The sequence below is a fragment of the Phoxinus phoxinus genome (assembly GCF_949152265.1).
Source record: "Phoxinus phoxinus genome assembly, chromosome: 7".
Classification (NCBI taxonomy): Eukaryota; Metazoa; Chordata; class Actinopteri; order Cypriniformes; family Leuciscidae; genus Phoxinus; species Phoxinus phoxinus.
In genome coordinates, this window is record NC_136882.1 from 2,320,615 (window position 1) to 2,330,834 (window position 10,220).

The following is a 10,220-nucleotide window of genomic DNA, read 5'->3' on the forward strand; positions in this document are numbered from 1 at the left end:
ATGTAGCTAAAGCTTGAAATGTCCACTTTAAAACGAACAAATTCGAATCGAAAGCTAATACATTTTGACTTTGTTCTGATTAAGTAATGCGTATGAAAGGTGCATTTCTCTCTAAAAGAGCATCTGCTTAACAGCGGAGATGGAGATGTTTTTAGCCGAATTAGAAAACAATAGTTTAATAATATTAACGGCTCTTCTTATTCAGCACTGCGGGAAAATGTCAATTCCAGGTTCTAATTTGGCCTTAGAAAACCAGTAAAATCAACAAGTTTTCCATATTAATTTGTGAATATTTTACATGTTTAATAAAGGGGAAAAAAGTCATTAAACAAACATCTGAAAATTCGTTGATATTAACTTTTTTTGCGCAGCAGTGTGTAGCCAGCTCAAATTAAAATTGTTGTGTTCAACTTTGCGTTTTAAAAAGAAAACCGTTCATTTTTCGTTTTTTTAATTACGGGTTTAAAAAGGAAAAACGAATGGACACAAAAGTAGCCTACATGGATCGTTTGGAATAGGAGACAGAGTTCTTTATTAAATTCATAAAAGAAACAATAATTAGCCTATAGGAATACTGGATTCTAAACCTCAAAGAAATGCCACAATCAAAACCTCAGAGCAGAAATGAGGGTGAAACACCCAGAAACTCCTTATATTTCGTTTGGAATATAAGGGTCTTTCCCTGCTGCCGTTAATGCTTGGATAACACGTACGTCTCCTTCCAATAATAATAATAATGTCTAATGCGGCTGTGAGATTATATAAACCAACGTCCGCTGCCGTGATGTTTTGGAATGACTTATCGCGAGAGAAAAAAGGACGTTTTAGCCGCATAACATCGGTTAATGGAAACGCCGTCATTTCGCAATAGTTTTGTATCGATATTTAGATAATAGCGCAAAACATTTGCGCAAATCTGTAATGGAAACGCGGCTAATGATAACGTGAGTTAGCCGGAGACCTACACAATGTAAAACACAAAACTACATATGTTGAACACCTGGTAGAAATACAGTCTTACAGGTTGTGATTCGGAGGAGCAAGAAGGTCCAGATAAACTGGGTACTGACCCATCATTCTAGAGCGAGCGTTTTGGGAATGCTTGAACTCCGAGATGTGAGAAGCAGTCATCGGTAAAATAAAGGGAACACAGCTAAAGTTTGGGATTACACTGCTGTGGTATCATGGTAAAGATGATAACCACTGATTCTTCACAGCCTCATCCTTGGGAAGTGAAAATAAAGATTACTTTCACCGATATCCACACGAATGAGCTACAGCAAGATGTCCTGACGGCATTATGCTAATGTAGGAAGTCGTGACGTGAACTTAGCAAAACAGATTCGGACTCCTAACGTCACAGTCGACTTACTAACTTTCTAACTAAGATAAACTAACTTAATTTATGATGCACTTTCAGCTTCACAACTTTGCAGACTGTTTACATTCACATACAGCTACTGTAAATGACTTCTGTTGTTTTCACAGTATGTTACTGTAGATGTGGTTGCTTTCACAGTATTAATTTGTATTTTCAACAGTTAGGTACTGTGCACACAGTTGACAGTATGTTACTGTAGATTTTCAACGCATTCTGGGAAATTATCAGTTACTGTAAATCTAAATACAGCAGTGCAAATTGAAAACTTCCAAACTGGAACTTCGTCTTCTGGTAACATCTTAATATTTGTATGCATACATGGATTCTAGCTAATAACTTTAACGTAATTTAGAATAGCTGACCACGATTTCGATATTCAATTAAATTTATTCTCAACATTTTACTATAAGCTGTGTACAATATGATACTCTAGGTTTCAATGTAGTTTGGGACATGTTACTGTACATGTAAATACAGTAGTACAAAATGGCCGCGAAAAATAACCACAAGCTGCCATTTTATGAAGAACTCTTCAGTTCCTTGAGCAACTTTGAGAGCGCAGGCCTTGTATCGCGTCGCCGTGTCTGTCGGCGAAGTTTTCGCCATGAATATCTGGTTAGTGATGCATCTTTACATTTTTTATGCAAACCAAATATCAGTAACAGGTTAACATTAGTTTAGAAGAACTGCCCGCGGGTTCAATAACATCTGTAAGTCAGAAGCAGATTTCCTTCATGTTGATAGCTTATAGCCTACTTGATTAGTAAATGTGATTTTATAAACAGATTGCATATGTAGCCTCTTATAAGGTCAGAATGATCTAATCATTTTGTTATTTACCATTTTAAGTCGGTGGAAGCGCCTGCGCATTCATTATTTTATATATCATAGGGTTGGGAAGAGAGGGGGTAAAATCTTTGCGTGGCGGGGGAGCTGCCACTCGACCCGTCACTCAACCCATCACCACTATATGCGCCTGCCACTCGACCCGTCACTCAACCCGTCACCACTATATGCACCTGCCACTCGAACCGTCACCGCCATATGCGCCTGCCACTCGACCCGTCACTCAACCCGTCACCGCTATATGCGCCTGCCACTCGACTCGTCACTCAACCCGTCACCGCTATATGCGCCTGCCACTCGACCCGTCACTCAACCCGTCACCGCTATATGCGCCTGCCACTCGACCCGTCACTCAACCCGTCACCGCTATATGCGCCTGCCACTCGACCCGTCACTCAACCCGTCACCGCTATATGCGCCTGCCACTCGACCCGTCACTCAACCCGTCACCGCTAAATGCGCCTGCCACTCGACCCGTCACTCAACCCGTCACCGCTATATGCGCTATATAGCGTTATATGTTATACGTGCTATATGCGCCTGCCACTCGACCCGTCACTCAACCCGTCACCGCTATATGCGCCTGCCACTCGACCCGTCACTCAACCCGTCACCGCTATATGCGCCTGCCACTCGACCCGTCACTCAACCCGTCACCGCTATATGCGCCTGCCACTCGACCCGTCACTCAACCCGTCACCGCTATATGCGCCTGCCACTCGACCCGTCACTCAACCCGTCACCGCTAAATGCGCCTGCCACTCGACCCGTCACTCAACCCGTCACCGCTATATGCGCTATATAGCGTTATATGTTATACGTGCTATATGCGCCTGCCACTCGACCCGTCACTCAACCCGTCACCGCTATATGCGCCTGCCACTCGACCCGTCACTCAACCCGTCACCGCTATATGCGCCTGCAACTCGACCCGTCACCGCTAGGCAGGGCCGTGCACAGACATTTTGAGGGGCAGTGGCCTAAACCAAAAAAAGGGGCACTGAGGGGGTGGTTGCTTGTTAACACAAACTATCCAGTTATTACAATTAAAAAATATACAATTAAAAGAGAAGACAGCACACGCTCAAATACATTTTAGACTTTATTGTAGATGTTTTGATTGTTTTACATTTTTATATTTACCTAATCCATTTACAGCAACACTTTTTTATTTAGTACCATTGGTACCACAGCTAGGGGAAGCTGCCACTCGATCATCACCGCTAGGGACAGCTGCCACTCGATCATCACCGCTAGGGACAGCTGCCACTCGATCATCACCGCTAGGGACAGCTGCCACTCGATCATCACCGCTAGGGACAGCTGCCACTCGATCATCACCGCTAGGGACAGCTGCCACTCGATCATCACCGCTAGGGACAGCTGCCGCTCGACCATCACCGCTAGGGGCAGCTGCCGCTCGACCATCACCGCTGGGGGCAGCTGCCACTCGACCATCACCGCTAGGGACAGCTGCCACTCGACCATCACCGCTAGGGGCAGCTGCCGCTCGACCATCACCGCTAGGGGCAGCTGCCGCTCGACCATCACCGCTAGGGACAGCTGCCGCTCGATCATCACCGCTAGGGGCAGCTGCCGCTCGACCATCACCGCTAGGGACAGCTGCCGCTCGACCATCACCGCTAGGGGCAGCTGCCGCTCGACCATCACCGCTAGGGGCAGCTGCCGCTCGACCATCACCGCTAGGGACAGCTGCCGCTCGACCATCACCGCTAGGGGCAGCTGCCGCTCGACCATCACCGCTAGGGGCAGCTGCCGCTCGACCATCACCGCTAGGGGCAGCTGCCGCTCGACCATCACCGCTAGGGGCAGCTGCCGCTCGACCATCACCGCTAGGGGCAGCTGCCGCTCGACCATCACCGCTAGGGGCAGCTGCCGCTCGACCATCACCGCTAGGGGCAGCTGCCGCTCGACCATCACCGCTAGGGGCAGCTGCCGCTCGACCATCACCGCTAGGGGCAGCTGTCGCTCGACCATCACCGCTAGGGGCAGCTGCCGCTCGACCATCACCGTTAGGGGCAGCTGCCGCTCGACCATCACCGCTAGGGGCAGCTGCCGCTCGACCATCACCGCTAGGGGCAGCTGCCGCTCGACCATCACCGCTAGGGGCAGCTGCCGCTCGACAATCACCGCTAGGGGCAGCTGCCGCTCGACCATCACCGCTAGGGGCAGCTGCCGCTCGACCATCACCGCTAGGGGCAGCTGTCGCTCGACCATCACCGCTAGGGGCAGCTGCCGCTCGACCATCACCGCTAGGGGCAGCTGCCGCTCGACCATCACCGCTAGGGGCAGCTGCCGCTCGACCATCACCGCTAGGGGCAGCTGCCGCTCGACCATCACCGCTAGGGGCAGCTGCCGCTCGACCATCACCGCTAGGGGCAGCTGCCGCTCGACCGGTCACAAATATATGCGCCTGCCACAGAACGGAACGCACAGTATGTCAATATTCACCATTTAATAAACACGTTTCAACTGGCTCACACTGACCAGACACTCCAACTGATGCACATGATCAAATATACAAGCATCCCGTGTTTATTTCTCTTATTTATCCAACTTATTTGCCCCCTTACTCTATATATTTTTTCCGCTGTTTTAATCCCGAGCGCGAGTCTCGTGACATAAGCCTTGCGCCTGCCTCAAGATCTCTCTGTTTACATCTACCAGACTCTCCATTAGATGCACGAGAGCAAACAAAAAGTGCAACCATTTACTTATTTACCTATGTGCTATATTATCTTATGTTTTATTCGCTCTTTTGCCCGTGATGGAGTGTGTCTCGGCACCTAAGCCGTCCGCCTGCCTCAAGATCTCTCACTACATCTACCAGACACTCCGATTGATGAACGAGAGCAAACAAAAAGTGCAACCATTTACTTATTTACCTATTTGTCATCTTATCTTATATTTTATTCGCTCTTTTTGCCCGTGATGGAGCGCCTCAGCACCTAAGCGTCGCGCCAGCCACAAGATCTCTCACTGTTTTACAGCTGCCGGTCATCCAGGAAAGGTGCAGGAGAACAAACTGCCTGTCACAGAACATGCCACAGTCAAGGGCAGCATTATTGAAACATTTAGTTAATATTATTTTTAATGTATCCATTGTATACATGGCTCAGATGCCTTTGGCAAAAGAAAAAAACACAGCAACTCTAGCAAAAATATGATTGAAAGGTAGGTAATGAAAGTTTGAAAATGGTTATAAAATTGCCTACACATTGTGACATTGAAGCAAACTCAAAAGCCTTTGCTGTATTAAATAAGTAACTATTAGTTCTGCAAAGTTACTTCATAGACTAATATCCAACAAACGTGACAAAGATAACAAGGAAGGGGGCGCAGAGAAAGGTCCTGACAGAGGCTCAATGTGTGTGGCACAGCAGCCGGAGTGTGTTTGCCAAACCTCCGTCATCACAACCATTCTGGATCAAAATCTTTGGATGCTCTGTAAAAATGATAAGAGTTGAATAATTTAAGGGTTTATAAAACACATAGAATAGACAAAGCTATAGAGCGAATACTAAAATCAGGAAAAAGGGAACTAAAAACTTCCATTTTCACACACTTACGCCAAATGTCCCTTTGTTTGCAAAACCGTTTCTGCCTGGACCCTTGGAAGCCCTCTGTGTTTTTTAGGATTAATAGGGTTACCTTTGAAAGACCAAGAGGGGAAAGAGAGGACGACCATTTACAATGCATTTAATTTGATTTACGAATAACCCATGAAACGAGACATAAGCGATCAAAATGGTCAAAAAATGTACCTCAGAAGTTAGTACTTCCACAATGTGATGTATTGCTTAACTCGTTCATGTCAATCTTTGTGACTTGTTGAGTTCTATCAACGATCCCCTCTGTCTGTTGGCAAAAGGCATTGCATTCAACGTTGTTACAGTTTATTTGTTATATCTGAAGTGTAGCTTATTTCCAAATGCTAGTAAATAATTGTTTATTTGTTGTTTTTCCTACAAAAGTTACTTGATTGTTTGTTTGTTTATTATAAAAAATTGTACCTGTTGTTCATCACAAAGAGAAATCCTTTCATTAAGTTTCATCTTCAGCTTAAGTGTAAGTGTAACGAATATATATTATTTTTCTAATGGTTCACTTCCAAAAAAATCCAACAGATATGCATGTAAATGTCACAAAGCTTGGATATGCAGATAAGCTCCTTACAAAAGGTAAGTGACATTTATTCAGTTATTGGTGTGATGAAGTATTCGTGTTGTTTACCATAATGTCCTGATCTGTCCCTACGTTCACCAGCAATCGTTGCTTCAACATTGATAGAGTTCTGTAAAAAGAAATGGGATGGTTACAAAAGCACTCAATGGATTTGTAATGTAGTGAGTGAAGTTTGTTTGGAAATGTAAACTGCCTACTTCTCATAAGGATATGACTTTTCAATGCCACATCCACACTGAGTGGCCATTGCTGGGTTTACGCCGTCGCAGTCACAGTGCAGACACTGGTTACACATGAACACTGAGTGGCCATTGCTGGGTTTACGCCGGCGCAGTCACAGTGCAGACACTGGTTACACATGAACACTGAGTCCATCGCGGTGTCTTCACATCTAGATGCACGGCTCTGCAGAAGAAACCACATGCACATTTATATAACTGCTCAAGCTATATAGTATAACATGGCAAAATGCTGTATGGTCACTTACTTGGTCCGTGTTTTTTGAAAAACGCAAACACCAAACAGCCTCAGTTCTCATCCTTGGTGTGAAGTCCTAAGAACAGAAGAGGTGCAAACCAGTATGATTTTAAGCAAAATAGTAGAGTAGTTTAAGCAAACTTTATAAAAAAAAGAAAGCATTATTTAATTTAGAAATTGAGACTATGCTTTACCTCAGTTTGTATATTTTCAACCCAACACGAAGCATGGTAAACTCTTAAGGTGAATCAACTCAGAAGACATGTTGAGACCTTCTGCTTCCATCTGAAAATGTAAAGGGCTTTCTATAATGTTCTGTATGTACTAGTAAACAGTTTTTGATTGAAGACTCATTGTATTTATTATGTAAATGTTAATTAATGTACAAAGTAGTGAACAAATCTCTGTCCACTCACTGTGCGAACAAAAACACCACAGTTGCGTCCATCATTTCTCTGCCATTGCTGCGGATTGCACACAGTCTTCCTAAACGCATCTCTGGGAAATAACATGGATGTAAAGTAGGCAACCAAGTCATTAAATATTGTTTAAAAAAGTGTACAAATATTAAATAAATGATGGATCGTACTTCAGAATGTCCATGTCCGCTGCTGAAATGTTAATGTAGTGCTGTGTGTTGTCATAAATTCGTATTTATTTTGCTGTCTTGTCAAAAACCTGTACAAGCACTTCAATAAAAGGCAAATTTAAAACGCTTACAAATGCAAAATTTATTTATTTACAAAATGTTGGCTTCTCTGTACGATCTCTTTATTATCTAATTTCTTCATCATGTGATTAACACTCCTCGAGTTGTACTAACCCACTTAGCTTACCATTAAAAAGTGTTATTAATGCCATCTGTTGGACATTTCCAGTCTGGTGATCTATACCTTTTAAATCTTATTTTTAATATCCTTTAACAGATAGAGGACACTACTATAGGAGAGCTTGATGATGGCTTCTGTGAGGACAATGGGAAAGCAAGTGAATCACATGATACTAGACAGACTGGGAAGAGGAGAATAAACAACAGAACAGAAGCTGATGAAGGCTGAGGACTATGAACCCAAACTATGTTTATAGGCACCTGGGGTCCTCATGCCGGTAGCCATACATTGTAGCTAGCTGCTAACGTGTTGGAGTGCAGCAGTGTTCCGGGGTGCTGTTTGTAGCGCAATGTATGTCCAAACTATCTGTGTTGTATGACTATAAAGAAGACAATAGGTTCAGTGCACTAAGCGAGGCCCTATTGTCTTCTTGATGAGTTAGGTGTTGCAGAGTGATTGCCAACGGCGCTACTGTTGGTGTGTGCGCTTCCGAAATAGATTTGGAATGCCTAGACTGACGAGCACAGAGGAGGTACATTTTTAATCTAGCGGTGTTAGCGTATCCCTGCTTGTTTATTGTTTTGGTTGTAATGGAGCTCCGTTGTCATGTTCGCCAGCGTTCCGTGACCCTGGTGAAATCCTGAACTGCCGAAACACTGTCTGCTCACCCAATCGCTAGACTGCAGGCAGGTATGTTATGGCTATGATTATTATGTGGTTGGTAAAAAGTAAAACGTGTGTTTAGTAGCTACATGTAAATAGACTGACTGATTAGGAATTTTAGGCACACAGAGCATTCAACTGGGTCTCTTTTTTTATTTTTTTTATAGAGGCGCTGCAGCCATCCGATTGTCGGCTGCTGTTCTCTTGAATGTGTATGAATGTGCAGGTGCTGCTTTTTAGACACTTTTCTGTAATGTTTAGTTTTTGTTGTTGTTATTTTTTCTTTTCCCGCTAACCGGTGTGTTGTAAGATTTGTGTTGATGAACTGATTGTGAACACCGGCTAGCGGTTTCTTCTTTTTGTTGTTGTTTGTTTGTTTCATCCCCCTTCCTAGTAATATTCTCGGTGTGGATTGGGCCCATAGGATAGACTAGCTTACCGGGTTCTAGTCTTTGCTTAGTGTTTCACCCATTTGGAACCAATGTGTGCAGTGTAGTGCTGCGACGTGTGCATCTTTTGGAACTGGCTCAAAGAGCATGATTGCCATGGTTGTGTAGGCTGAGTTTGTAGTGTTTGTTCTACCCTAAGTGGAGTGGTGTGCTGGGGGGGGGGGCTTTTAGTGTCGATAGGTTAGTCTACTTAAGCAGCACCTGTGTGTGTGTGTGTGTGTGTGTGTGTTTGTGAGAGAGAGAATACGCACATATGTATAGAGAACAGCAGCTGGCACCAATATGAGTGACAGAGAGGAGTCAGCTGGGAAGTTACAGCAGCTGCAACAATGTTTGGACCAGCTCCAGGCTGAAAATGAGAGACTTTCGGGGGGCGAGACAGCGGGCAATGCTAGTAGCAGTGCTAGTACCCAGCCTGTTCGACAGGAGCAGTTTTCTGGCTCTGTGACTGCAGAGTCTTTGTCGGTCGAAGAATGGATTGAAGAAGCGAAAAGTTGTATTTTGCAACGCATATGTCTAATTCTGCGCACCTTTGCCCACCCATGGTTATTGGATGGAAATCCAAGGTGGCTCATCCACCCAAGCCCTGCAGGACGACTTCATCCCTCGCTGGCAGGGCTTACATGTCCTCTGGCCAGGCAGGCTCCGCCCTCCATTCAATGGCGGTCCTCCAGGTGTTCTAAGCTAAGCTCCTCTGATCCATGGACGAGTCTGGACCAGACCCAGAAGCTTTTCGCAACCTCCGTAGCGCCACAGACCCGGCTCTATGCGCCACTAAAGCCACTGCCCAGGCCATTGGTAGGGCCATGGCCAGTTTAGTGGTGCTGGAGCGCCACTTATGGCTTAACTTGACGGAGATCAAGGACGTGGATAGAACCGCCTTCCTCGACTCACCTATTTACTCCACTGGTCTCTTCGGCCCTGCTGTGGACGGTTTTGCTGAGCGCTTCACGACCGCACCGAAAGCATCTCAAGCTATGCGACACTTCCTGCCTAAGCGCTCTAGCTCTGCAACTTCGAGTCGCCACAAACCCACGCCGACTCAGCAGCAAGCCAAGCCAGCGCCTGCAGCGACTCAGCGGCAGCGCCTCCATCAGGCAAAACGCTTCCCGCATAAGCGTCAGGGACCCCGGCCTAGGATTACGCTGGACCCTGAACCCAAGAAGCAATCCTGATCACCAAGACAGGAAGAGGGAAGGGCTAAGTCTTGCCTCGGCTAGACCGCCCTCCAAAAAGCCCAGAGTGTTCCTCCAAACTCAGTCGGAGACAGAACTGAACTCTCACAGATCTGTGCTCCTCAGCCATTTGGAATGCCTGGGACTCAGAATAAACACAGCCAAAAGCTCTCTGCTTCCCAGTCACAGGATC